Source organism: Nicotiana sylvestris, chromosome 4 (assembly GCF_000393655.2).
Source record: "Nicotiana sylvestris chromosome 4, ASM39365v2, whole genome shotgun sequence".
NCBI lineage: Eukaryota > Viridiplantae > Streptophyta > Magnoliopsida > Solanales > Solanaceae > Nicotiana > Nicotiana sylvestris.
The window spans coordinates 118005511-118019841 of record NC_091060.1 but is presented as its reverse complement, the minus strand read 5'-3'; positions in this window follow the sequence as shown (position 1 = coordinate 118019841).

The window sequence follows — 14331 nt, the reverse complement described above, 5'->3', positions numbered from 1 at the left end:
ACGAGACTGACTCAACAGGCACGAGATTGTCTCAACAGGCACGAGATTGACTCAACAGGCACGAGATCCTAGAGTTAATTATTTTTAACAGTAAAATCAAATTTATTTGAATTTTAAATTCAAAATTCTAATAAATAGTCGTGTCTGTTTGTGAAACAAGACATCCTTCTGAAAGGGTCTGTTGGTTGCCTATAAATACACAAGAATTCCAACGAAGTGAAATAGAAAATCACAAGTGTTACTGCAGGCTTTGTTGTATCCTGAAGAGAATCATTTTGTATTTTTCCTAAATTAGTATACATGCGATAACTCTTTAAAGACAGTCGATTTTCACGCCTCAAAGCCAATTTGATTATTTTATTTTTAACAATCTTAAAGAGTTATCCTGCTATGGAGAAATTGATGTCTGTTGTTGAGAATCCGAAGGAGTTCATCAAACTTGATCGCTTTGATGGAACGAACTTTACCCGTTGGAGAGACAAGATGATATTCTTGTTGTCCGCTCTCAATATCTACTATGTTCTTGATTATGCCTTGCCTCCAATGCCTGAGCCCACAGCAGAAGATTCTGACGTAGTCAAGGAAGAAAGGAAGAAACGGGAACATGATGAACTGTTGTGTCGCGGCCATATTCTGAATACTTTGACAGATCGACTCTATGATCTTTACTGCAATCTGAAGTCACCAAGAGAAATTTGGACTGCTCTACAAACTGCATACCAGAATGAAAAACGAGGTATTGACAAATTCCTGGCTCTGCAGTACTTTGAATTTAAAATATTTGATACTAGGCCTATAATGGATCAGATTCATGAACTGCAAATCTTAGTATCAAAACTAAGTGATCTTGAAGTTAAAATTCCTGATGCACTTCAAATAGGTGCTATTCTTTCGAAATTGCCTTCCTCTTGGAATGACTATAGAAAGAAAATCCTACATTCTATGGATAAAATGACTGTGGAACAATTTCGTACTCACATTCAAATTGAAAGTGAGACTCGTGCTCGTGATGCTATTAGTCAGCCTTCGAGTTCCGCAGTAAATTTTGTCAGTCAGAATGGTTCAGGAAGTGGGAACAAACATCTGAAAGTTTCCAAAAAGTCTTCTTTTAAAAAGAGAAAGAACTTTAGTTATCATCATTGTGGAAAGAAAGGACATATGATTCGGGACTGCAGATATAGAAAGGCAGGAATAAATTTCAATGCAGGCAATACCGAAAAGTCTAGAAAGATTGAAAAATCTGGAAATTCTGAAAAGGAAAACATAGTGGAAAATTCTACCCAAGGACTGGTTGTCATGGTTTCCGCAATGCAAATTGGTATGGTCACAGAGTTGAATGTGGCTACCGCTGCTACAAAAACTCAAGACTGGTGGCTAGATTCGGGTGCTACTATTCATGTCTGTTATGACAAGAAGATGTTCAAGACATATGCAGAAGTGCAGGATTCTGAACAAGTCTTGATGGGAAACCATGTTGCGGCAGATGTTGCTGGAAAAGGAAGTATTGAGATTAACTTCACATCTGGCCAGAAGTTGACGTTACTGAATGTGTATCATGTTCCTGATATGAAGAAAAACTTAATGTCCGCTGCTTTGCTGTCAAAGAAAGGCTTCAAGATAGTTATTGAGTCTGATCATGTAATAGTGTCTAAGAATGGTGTTTTTGTTGGAAAAGGCTATAACTGTAACGGCATGTTCAAATTGAGTATTAATGAAATAAATTATGTTTCTGCTTACATCGTTGAGTCTGATTCTTGTTTATGGCATGCTAGACTAGGACATTTAAATTTTGGCTCTTTGAATTATATGTCCAAAAATGGTTATATCTCATGTAAAACTCAACATATAAAATGTGAAATTTGCATACAAGCAAAGATGACAAAGAAACCATTTCGTAAAGTTGAAAGATCCACAGAACTATTAGATTTAATTCATTCAGACTTGTGTGAATTAAATGGAGAATTAACTAGAGGAGGCAAAAGATATTTTATTACTTTTATAGATGACTTCTCTAGATTTACATATGTTTACCTACTTAGAACTAAGGACGAAGCTTTTCAAAAGTTTAAAGAATACAAGTCTGTTGTGGAAAATCAAAGGAGTAGGAAAATTAAAATTATTCGAAGTGATAGAGGCGGAGAATATTTTCCTAACGAATTTAATAAGTTCTGTGAAGAGCATGGCCTAATACATCAAATGAGTGCCCCTTATACTCCTCAACAAAATGGGTTAGCGGAAAGGAAAAATAGAACTTTGGTGGATATGGTTAATGCTATGTTACTTAATGCACATTTGCCACATAATTTATGGGGTGAAGCACTACTAACTGCATGTTATATTTTAAATAGAGTGCCTTCAAAGAGTATGCATATTTCGCCTTATGAGCTTTGGAATGGTAGAAAACCAAATTTAAATTATTTTAAAGTGTGGGGGTGTATATCCTATTATAGAGTACCTGACCATCAAAGAACAAAATTGGGTCCTAGAGGAATTAAAAGTGTTTTTGTAGGATATGCACAACACTCCAAATCTTATAGACTGCTAGATCTAGAATCTAATGTCATTATAGAATCTATACATGTTGAATTTATTGAAAATAGATTTATAAATGACAATGTTGATGAAATGACTGAAATAAATGGAAAACGTATTGATGCTAATAAATTGTCGCTTCCTGAAATTATTAAAACTAAGGAAAGAAGTGATGATATGCAGATAGAACCAAGGAAAAGCCAAAGAATAAGAAAGGAAAAACATCTTGGTTCTGATTTTATTTCTTCACAATCTATAGTATTTCTTGTTGAAGGAGATAGGACAAACGTTTGTAATCAAATTCCAATTGTATTAAATGTTGAAGAAGACCCAAAGACGTTTCAAGAAGCAATGTCTTCTAGAGACGCTGCTTTTTGGAAAGAGGCCATTAATGATGAAATGGACTCAATTATATCCAACAACACTTGGGTTTTGGTTGATCTTCCTCTTGGATCAAAACCTATAGGTTGTAAGTGGGTCTTTAGGAGAAAGTACAATACAGATGGTTCCATCCAAACCTTCAAAGCAAGATTAGTTGCAAAAGGTTTCACTCAAAAGGAAGGCATAGACTATTTTGATACATATGCTCCTGTTGCAAGAATAACATCCATTAGAGTCCTTTTATCCTTGGCCTCTATCTATGATCTTTACGTACATCAAATGGATGTTAAAACAGCCTTTTTAAATGGGAACCTTAGTGAAGAAATATATATGCAACAACCTGAAGGTTTTGTTCTTCCGGGAAACGAGAAGAAAGTTTGCAAATTGATAAAGTCTCTTTATGGTCTTAAACAAGCGCCTAAACAGTGAAATGAAAGATTTGATAGTGTAATACTATCAACCGGATTCGTACATAATAATGCAGACAAGTGCATTTACTCTAAATTTACAAAAGAATATGGAGTAATAATTTGTCTATATGTCGATGACATGCTGATTTTTGGTACGAATCTACAAGGTATTATCGAGACCAAAAAGTATCTAACCTCAGTTTTTAAAATGAAGGATTTAAATGAAGTTGATACTATTTTGGGAATCAAGGTCAAAAGAGATAACAAGCAAGTGACTTTGTCACAAGCACATTATATAGATAAAATCCTTACTAAATTCAGTCATTTAGGAATAAAGGGGTATAATACTCCTTATGATTCTAGTGTTAAGCTAACTGCAAATACTGGAAGAGCAGTAGCACAGTTGGAGTATGCAAGTGCGATAGGTAGTATGATGTATGCAATGCATTGCACTAGACCCGACATTGCATTTGTTGTTTGTAAACTTTCAAGGTTTACCAGTAATCCAGGTAATGATCATTGGAAAGCAATAAGTAGAGTACTTGGATATTTAAAATATACAAAGCACTTAGGCATTTGCTATAATGGTTTTCCTAATGTATTAGAGGGATATTCTGATGCAAGTTGGATTACAAGTGTTAATGATAATAAATCCACATCAGGATGGATATTTACTCTAGGCGGTGGAGCCATTAGTTGGGCATCCAAGAAACAAACATGTATTTCCCATTCTACTATGGAATCTGAATTTATTGCATTAGCAGCTGCTGGAAAAGAAGCAGAATGGCTGAGGAATATGTTACTTGATATAAAGTTGTGGCCACAACCTATGCCAGCCATTTCCATATTCTGTGATAGTGAGACTACAATGTGTGTTGCTCACAATAAAATATATAATGGGAAATCGAGACATATAAGCTTGAGACATGCTTATATAAGAGAATTAATTACAAATGGAGCTATAGCTATAATATATGTGAGATCAAATAAGAATTTGGCTGATCCACTTACGAAGCCATTAGGTAGAGATGTAGTACAACAAACTTGTGGAGAGATGGGGCTGAGACCCTTAAATTAAATACAAGGAATGGGAACCCCACTTTGAGTTAGTATACACTCTAACAATATAAGTTCAATGGGTAATAACAAGTTACTTGTATTGTTTAAGCACTGATCTCCTCTTTAGGAGCCCTAATTCTAATGTACTACTTACTGTTATATGAGGAGTTAAGGAGTTGTTAAATGCTTGTTATAACAGGGGCATAAAGACAAACTCCAAAGTGCATACTGTTACATGAAGAGGTTGATTAATCTTAATGGAATTATTAATGTCTGGAGTAACAGGGACATATTAACTAATTCCACCTATATGAATATTGAAGTGGTGCCGCTTCTAGCAAGATTTAAAGGGTTGATCTTGTAAATATTCATGAATTCAGGATGAGCACATGGCCGTAAACGTGCTAAAGCGAATACTGGATTTTCTAAGCTACTAGATAACACTGTGTGTGTGGTACTTTCGGTTTTGGCACAAGGAGTTGTGGTTCAAATCTTAAGATACCATTAACTTCGTCAAAACTTTAATATACTTACACTAAAGGAAAGTTCAAATCTGTAAAAGATACTTTCAATTATTCACAAGTGTTATGAAGCGAAATAACAAACTAGTGGGGGATTGTAAGATAGTTTGTTATTGGCAAGTTGGAAGTGGGATTCTTCCCACATCGGAAAAAAGAAGTTCCGTGCCTGTTATGTGAAACACCTTCGAGACCGACCTTACTCGTACCGTGCCTGTTAGCCTCGGAACTGATCATTATGAAATAACACTCAACAGGCACGAGTTTGTCTCAACAGGTACGAGTTTGTCTCAACAGGCACGAGTTTGTCTCAACAGGTACGAGTTTGTCTCAACAGGCACGAGTTTGTCTCAACAGGCACGAGACTGACTCAACAGGCACGAGACTGTCTCAACAGGCACGAGATTGACTCAACAGGCACGAGATCCTAGAGTTAATTATTTTTAACAGTAAAATCAAATTTATTTGAATTTTAAATTCAAAATTCGAATAAATAGTCGTGTCTGTTTGTGAAACAAGACATCCTTCTGAAAGGGTCTGTTGGTTGCCTATAAATACACAAGAATTCCAACGAAGTGAAATAGAAAATCACAAGTGTTACTGCAGGCTTTGTTGTATCCTGAAGAGAATCGTTTTGTATTTTCCCTAAATTAGTATACAGGCGATAACTCTTTAAGGACAGTCGATTTTCACGCCTCAAAGCCAATTTGATTATTTTATTTTTAACATAGACTATGGATTCGAGCCATAAAAGACTGGAAGCAACCATTAATGTTTGCATTAGGGTTGATTGTCTACACCACACCCCTTATGCTACGATCATTTCCCGAACTTTGCATGAATATATAATGTTTTGTACACTGAAGTGCCCTTTGTCATAAATGACAAGATTTCTAATAAGAGTTTAAATTAAAATATTAAATACATAAATATAAAGGTGATCAAGATTTTCTTTATTTGGCAACTCTATGGGAGGGCACGAGAGAAGGAAACTGACACGAAATCTCCGTTAAAGTCATGTCTTGGACCATAAAACATTCTTTTCTATTTGACTTATTAATTAATGCATAAATAAGAAAAACGATAATAAAAAATTAAAAAATTCAAGATATTTTAATACACTGTGGTAGTTAAGATAGAAACATGTAAAGAGTCTGGTAATCCTTCACTATTCAAGCATTTAAGCAAAACCTTAATCCAATTCATCTGCTTGAAATCATCGCTGCGATTTCATTAAATTTAGTTATAACTAAGACTATGTCAAATTTTATTAATTTAATCCATTCATTTGACACTTTCTAATTGCTAAAATTTCCAAATAATTATTGGAATTGGGTTACCTTCGCAAATTATATAGTTACATTAACCAATAACCACTGAGTGCAAGATTCAGTATTATGCGTAAAATAAAATCGTTAAACTATTAGTGTGAACACACCAAAGGGAGGAATGTAGACTACAAGTTACAATGAATCTTTAACCTTTTTATATACCTAAAGTCAAGTCAAACCTCATATCATACTTAAAGAGAGAATAAGGGCAGAGAAAAATAACAAAAATTTTATCATAAAGACAACATGATGTATCTCCAGGCATCGAGGGCTGCAGTTTAATAATTGTAATAAAGTTGACCTAACATTATTTTAGTATGGGTTTTATAGCTTGTTTGGTCAAGTTTTCAAAAGCCAATAACATCTATTCTTTTTATTTAAAAAATGTGCATAGTTTTTAGATATTTTGATCAAGTTTTTAGGAGAAAAATAAGTGCTTTTGAGAGTAGCAACAGATTTTAAGAAACTGAAAAAATAGCTTCCCCGGTAAGAAAATACTCTTTAAAATTTTGATCAAATAAAAATTACTGTTTAAATATTGGGAAAAGCATTTTTAAGATTGGACAACTCGCTCTTAAAAAGTATTTTTCAAAATGTACTCCATAACAAACAAAAAAACACTCAAATTTCGAAAACTTGGCCGAACAAACTATTAATCTCTCTAAAAATCTTTTTTTCTTGTATCTTTAATTTCTTATTGGCGGGACCATTCTACACAATTTTTTATTTTTTTATATAGAATATAGGCAAAATACCTTAAATCACCCATAAACTTGACTCAGATTATTAGTAATCTCCCCGAACTATGTCCGGTCTTAATTACCTCCCTCAACTTGGCCTTTTGAGAGTCATTACCCCCTAGATGTTGATGTGGCAAAAAGTATGGGTGCACTCACTGCCACGTGAATTTTTATGTCTATGTGACAATTTTTTTTGAAAAAATAAAATATTTTTTTTTACCTTTTTAAGAATATTACTTTTTAAATAATTTTTTTTCAAATACAATTTATATAAAACTTGGATAGAACTACGTTATTTAGGCTAAATATTTTTTATTTGGCCAAAAATAATAAAATTTTAGTTAATCTTTTCTTGAATTTGACCTAAAAATAAAGATTTATACAATTGAAATAAATAGTCAAAGCATCTAAAAAGTTATAAAAAATACATAGTTTGAAATTAATTATTTTGGCTATAATTTTTTATATAGCTCTAAATTACGGTGCTCTATTTTTTTTAATACAAATTTTACCTAAAAAAAATAAAAATACACAGTTGAAATAAATAGTCATTGTGTCAAAAGAAGAAATAAAAAGAGTGTGCAATTGCAAGAAATTACAAGTGCAATTGTACACTCTTTTTATTTCTTCTTTTGATGTAATGACTATTTATTTCAACTATGTATTTTTATAACTTTTAAGATGCCTTGACTATTTACTTCAATTGTATAAATCTTTATTTTCAGGTCAAATTCAAAAAAAGATTAACTAAAACTTTATTATTTTGGCCAAATAAAAATATTTAGCCTAAATAATGTAGTTCTATCCAAGTTTTGTTATAAATTGTATTTAAAAAAAATTATGTAAAAAAGTAATATTCTTAAAAAGGTAAAAAAAATATTTTATTTTTCAAAACAATGCCACATAGACAGAAAAATCCACGTGGCATGTGAGTGCACCCACACTTTTTGCCACATCAGCGTCTAGGGGGGTAATGTCTCCCAAAAGGCCAAGTTGAGGGGAGTAATTAAGACCGTGCATAGTTCGGAGAGGATACTAATAATCTGAGTCAAGTTTAGGGGTGATTTAAGGTATTTTGCCCATATTGTTCTGATAGAGAGGTCCAATTAGCGAAGTAGCTTCACGGTATTTACGATCTTGATTGGTACGCTATGTTAGACTTAATAAATCTGATAATTATGTATGTGAATGTTAAAGTGTATTAATAAAATGATAAGGAAAATGTTTGGCCTGATTTTATATTCATCTTTCATTTCAATTTTTTTGCTTATGATGCATTTAATTTGCACTAGTTATGTACTTATCTTCATTTACATTTCTTTGCTTACAATGCATTTGAATTGGACAAAACTTGTACAATTGAGAATTGACCATGCACTAAGAGCAATCAACTGTAAGTTGCCAGCTGTATATCATTTTATCTTGTATCTTCACTTTTTTGGGGTAAAAATAGCACGGGCTAATCAGTCTGACTGGTCATTCAAAAATAGTCAGTATGCAAAGTCATTAAAAAATAGCCACTATTTTACTGCAACACGGAAAGTTCCAGCATAATATATTGAAGATCGGTGCACCTATGTATGAACTTCCAAATATTATGTTGGAACTCCAACACACGAAAAGTTCCTGTATACTGGAGTTCCAATATAATATATTTGAACTTCAGTATATTATATTGGAGTATTTTTCCGGATTTTGAATAGTATTTTCGTTCAAATTTATCTTTACATAAAAAGTAGCTAAATTTCGAGTACTTTTGAAATTGTAACTATTTTTAAATGATCACCCGTAAACCTTACTATTTTTTAATTTCTCCCCCTTTTTGTTGAAATAGTTGGCAGGTTATAGTTATGAGTTATTCATTCGTTGAATTGGTATTTTACATTTTTTGAAATGCAATGTTCGATTCCAATTGGGTCTTTCTCTTTCTCACTCCTCCAAATAAAATTTAACTAATATAAATTTTTGTCAAAATTTTCAGAATTAAAAAAATTAATAAGCTCGCAATAAGTAGACCTAGTCTTTCTCCTCTTTTAAATGCCACTTTTTTTTTATTGAAGATGTATATTTAGAGCGACCATGAAAACTTTAAGTCTAAATTAGTGTAGTATAATACTCCATTATTCTAGCATTTCTTTCCTCAGCTCCTCCACATTTTTCTTTCTTCTTTTGGGAGATAAATAAATTTGTCTTTGAATTCGTCAGAAATTTCTAATAATAACACGTTTAATCTTTGCGCGTCACTTTGTACTATTTTCATGCAGAGGCAGACCAGGAATGTAATGCGATGGGGGCACACTATTTTATTTAACCAGTGCCACTTAAAGGTTTTTAGCATTAAGGGTGACAAGAGATTTAAATTAATCATTTTCTAGGTATATACATATATATATATACAAGATTTCTATTGAAGTTTACTGGGTCCGGTAAACCCTCAACCTAAGCCATAGGTCCGCCTCTGCTTTCATGTACTTGATGTGTACTACCACTTTGAGATGTCATGTTACGCGCGACTTACACCTTGTTTGGCCAAGCTTTTGGGAAACAAAAATTAACTTTTTTTGTTTAAAAAGTACTTTTTGAAAAACTTAAAATGTTTAACCAAAATAAAAAGTAGTTTTGAGTAGCAATAGAAGTAATTTTTTTGCTTTTCGAAAGAAGCTAAAAATTTTAGTTTCTTCCAATATGTAAAAACTTAATTTATTCAAGACAAAAATATCCTTACATTAAGTTTATATTTTTAAATTATCCCTCACTAATTTAACATTTCTATTTTTTCTTTTTTTACCATACATTTCTTCTCTTTTTTATTTTATCATATTTTTATTCTCTTTTTTCAGTTTCTCTTTGGAATCTCTCTATTATAAATAGATCTCTTCTTTGATATAGTAATTTATAAGAGTAGATTTTTAATTTATATTGAATGTTATAGTTTGATATATCGAAATCATCATGTACACACTAAGTTATTCTAGATACTCCAATATTATCGTTTTGGAATAACTATATTTTATATTAATTGAAATCTTTAAATTATATTTTTATTATAATAAATATTTAAATATATTTATCTTTTTTAAATAATACTAATTGCAAACTAAATCTTTACGGTCCTATTTCATAATTTGATATTCAAAAGTACTTTTTGGAATCAGAGGCGGATCCAGACTTTGAAGTTTATAGGTTCCTATAACGATTTCACATTATTAATTGGGTTCACAATCAAATATTTATAGATATTTAATGAATTTTTTAATACATATACAAGGACTGTGCAAAAGTATCTGGGTTCCCGGGAACCCGTACGCTACCCTCTAGATCCGCTACTGTTTGGAATGATTGGCCAAACACAATATAGTTGCAAAAAGCATTACTTAATGTATTGGCCAAACATAAACTGTTACTTTACTAACATACTTTTTCGGAAAACATTTTTGAACAAAAGTACTTTAAAAAAAATTGACAATTTGGCCAAATGAACTCTTGATACCTCATGCTAATTTTCTTTTCTTTTTTCTTTTAGGAACCTATTTTCACTTGAGATTTTTTTAATGGTAAGTGTCGTTTGACTTTTTAAGAGGTGATAACTTTCTTTCTTTCTTTTATTCGAGTTGTTTGTAAAGAGACTGTGTATCCTTGGTGTTGGTGAAAAAGATACATATCCATGGTGAAATGTCCATGGGAGGTGTATTCGATGGCGTATGTATAATTTTGTGCAAGTAATGTCAATTTATTATCGCATCTCAATCTGTATGGAAGCTTGAAGTTGGACTATATAGGTTTTGAAAATCTACTTCTTATTCAAAATTGATATTTTTCTTATAAATTTATATTATTTTTAAATTAATGTTTAATTTTTATTATTTTCAATCAGTAATATCTATTATATATAGAGACAGTTTTAAGTATTTCATATGTATAATGCAAAAAATTTCAAAAAATTAAGATGAGAAATATTTGTAAGTGTTCAGTTATTATTTTTTAAATTTTTATTACCTTGGGAGTAGGGGAAGGAGAAACAGGGAGGAGACTACAAGGTGAAAAATCAAATCCTCGCCAATAAGATAAATATTCAGGTAGTCAGCCAATTGAGTTATTAAGATTTCTCATTTATATAGAATCAATTGATAGCGAAAGAATCGACAACTAAAGAACTATTATATCCCTTTTATATCTCTGTTTTTTCTAGTTGCAATTAAGAAATGACCATAAAAAGAGGGGGAAAAATAAAAGGAGAAATTGACAAAGGGAATAAAAGATTGAAGTGAAGAATATTTTCACTCTTTTCGAAAAAAATCCATTTTTTTTTTAATTCATTGTTTGGCCATAAAATTTTCAATTTTCACTTCAGGATGAATTTTGAATTTTTTCAAAAAATTTTAAAAAAACTCCAAAAAGCTATTTTTCAAAATTTTCATTCAAATCACTCACAAAAATTCTAAAACAATCCAAAATTTTATTCATGTCCAAATACAACTCTAATTTTCAGATACAATTTTTACTTTAAAAAAAATTACCTTTTTTTAGAATTTTACAATTCTTATGTCCAAACGTCCACTAATTCTATCATAGACCTTTTTAATTCAGGAAGAATTGACCAAAGGTTTTGGGGCATTTGCATCTATACCCGCTTTTTGGGTCACGTTTTAACTTGTGTCCGCTTTGCAAAAAAAATTACAAGCGTACCCACTTTTTCGCGTAATTTTAGCATACGGGGCTTAAGTATCAAAGACAATCACGTAAAACTTCAGCATTCTAGTAGAATGGTTCCTCATGAAATTGATAGGAAAGGAGTTAAAGAGGAGGAAAGAAAGTCTAGGAAAAAAACATCTAAAGCACGGTAACTGTTAGCCCCTTGACAAGGATCCTCGGCATGTGTGGGTTGTGACAAGGATTTTCATGATGGCCTTGCACACAACCTAAAATATTGGGAAATATAATGACGGGCAGCTCGACATGACGTACTATGCGGGGTTGACAAACACACCTTGAACGGAGGCAAGGCGTATTTCACTTGGATGTGCGGGTTGGCATAACAATGGCAAGGCAAAACCATGTCAAAGCAGGGGCCAAGACATGGCAAGACAAGGCAAGGCACTGCAGGACAAGCAATGACAATTGATGCGGGCAGATTTGATCAAGTTGAGGGCAGCTTGACATAAGCAAGCAGCTGTGGCAATGAATGTGTGGGGCTAAGTCAGTGGGCCGCAAGTTGTGGCCATGACATTGGTGCGGAGCAGTGTCAAAAGGCAAGGCTGGGCGCAATGTCAGCCTTGGGCACGCAGCAGCTGGGCAAAATAGGCACATGCAGTACACAGGCAGCAGTTACAAAACGTGTGCAAGGCACATGAGAGGCAGTTGGCGGTTACAACCACATCCAAAACATAGATGATCATGAGCTAAAAGTGTGGGCACGTTTTTGTATTTGTCTTAGCATGTTTGCCCATCAGTTGGGGCTTGTCAACTGATTGTCTAAATCCTGCCAAGTGTAATTGGGCAGCAACACTATAAATATGTGCATAAGCTGTCCCAAAGAGGCAGGAAAAAGTAGTCTTGTGGCAAGTGTTAGCCAATTTCGTCTAAGTGTATTCCTAAGGGTAGGAAAAATCATTTTTGGGGCAGGGAACTTGGGTGTTCTTTGTTCTTGGCCATAGGGTTGGCTTATTGTTCTTGTATTCACAAATTAATACAAGTTGGGAAGAAATTCCTGTAAATTGTGTGTGCTTTTACTTACTTTACTTGCTGCCTAAATCGTTCTAAGTCCAAAATGTTCCTAAAAACTATTCTAAGTGTTGGAAGGTTGAAGTCAAGGCTGGGCTTGACTGCCGCACAAGAGTGAACCTCGGGCAGAATTCGAGTGACATAAATCACCCCTGTGACAACTGGTATCAGAGTGTGGCTGGATCGGGACGAAGACACGACGTTCATTGGTTGAATTTCGTGAAGGATGGCTGGTGGCAACGCAGAACAGAAGAAAAGGTTATTGCATTGGAGGCACTCATCGGAACTGTTGATGGGATCAATTTCTGACCATTGTGACTCCTCTCGCCTATCTTGAGGCCGAAATGAACAGGTTGAGCGAAGAGTGCACATATCTGAAAGTGGAAAAATGTGTTGTTGCGTCGTGCTGTTGGCAATGATGAAGTACAGCGTGAGAAAATAGTACCAAGGTCAAAATTCCGGAGCCTAAAGATTTTAATGGTGCAAGGAGTGCCAAGAAACTCGAAAATTTCATGTGGGATATGGAGCAGTACTTTCAGGCTGCCCATGTGCGAGATGAAGACAAGGTCACCATTACGACTATGTACTTGGTGGACGATGCAAAGCTTTAGTGGCGGACGCGTATGGCAGATGATGTAAGTGCTGGTAGGCCGAAAATTAACTCTTGGGAAGGGCTGAAAAAAGAGTTGAAGGATCAATTCGTTCCTAGCAATGCGGGCTGGATTGCTAGAGATCGTTTGAAGAAGTTGAAACAAACTGGAACGGTTAGGGATTATGTCAAAGATTTCAGTTCTTTGATGCTGGATATAAGCAATATGTCTGAAGAAGACAAGCTGCACAATTTCCTTTACAGGGTTGCAGTCGTGGGCGTAGATGGAATTACGAAGGCAGAACGTGAAAGACCTTCCTAGTGCCATCGTTGTTGCGGATGTGTTGGGTGATTTTCGGCTGGGACAAGATGGTTCTGATTTCTCTACTACTTCAAAGTCCAAAAACGAGAACAAGGACAAGGCAAAAGAGTGAAGGAAAACGGAAACGACAAGGGTAATGTTGTTGAGGGCAATGGCAATGGAAATGAAAAGCTATGTGTTGGACCTTTGACAAAGAAGGGACAAAACAACAAGTTTGATGGTTGTTTTATTTGCAAAGGACCATACATGGCGAGGGACTGTCCAAAACTTGAACGGCTTTCTACTTTGTTTGCTGAAGAAAAGGGTGAAGATGAGCCGAACGAGGAAGAACATGAGCGACATGCAGCATATTTAGGGCCTATGTTGGTGCTGAAAAATGTGGAAACTGCTTCGTCAAGGACGATGAATTCTTCGGATGAGGGTGGTTTGTTAGCCCCTTGACAAGGTTCCTCGACAGGTGTGGGTTGTGACAAGGATTTTCATAATGGCCTTGGCACACAACCTGAAAAATGGGGCAACATCATGACGGACTATGCGGGGTTGACAAACGCACCTTGAACGGAGGCAAGGCGCATTTCACTTGGACGTGCGGGTTGGTATAACAATGGCAAGGCAAAACCATGTCAAAGCAGGGGCCAAGACATGGCAAAACAAGGCAAGGCAAGGCAATGTAGGACAAGCAATGACAATTGATGCGGGAAGATTAGATTAAGTTGAGGGTAGCTTGA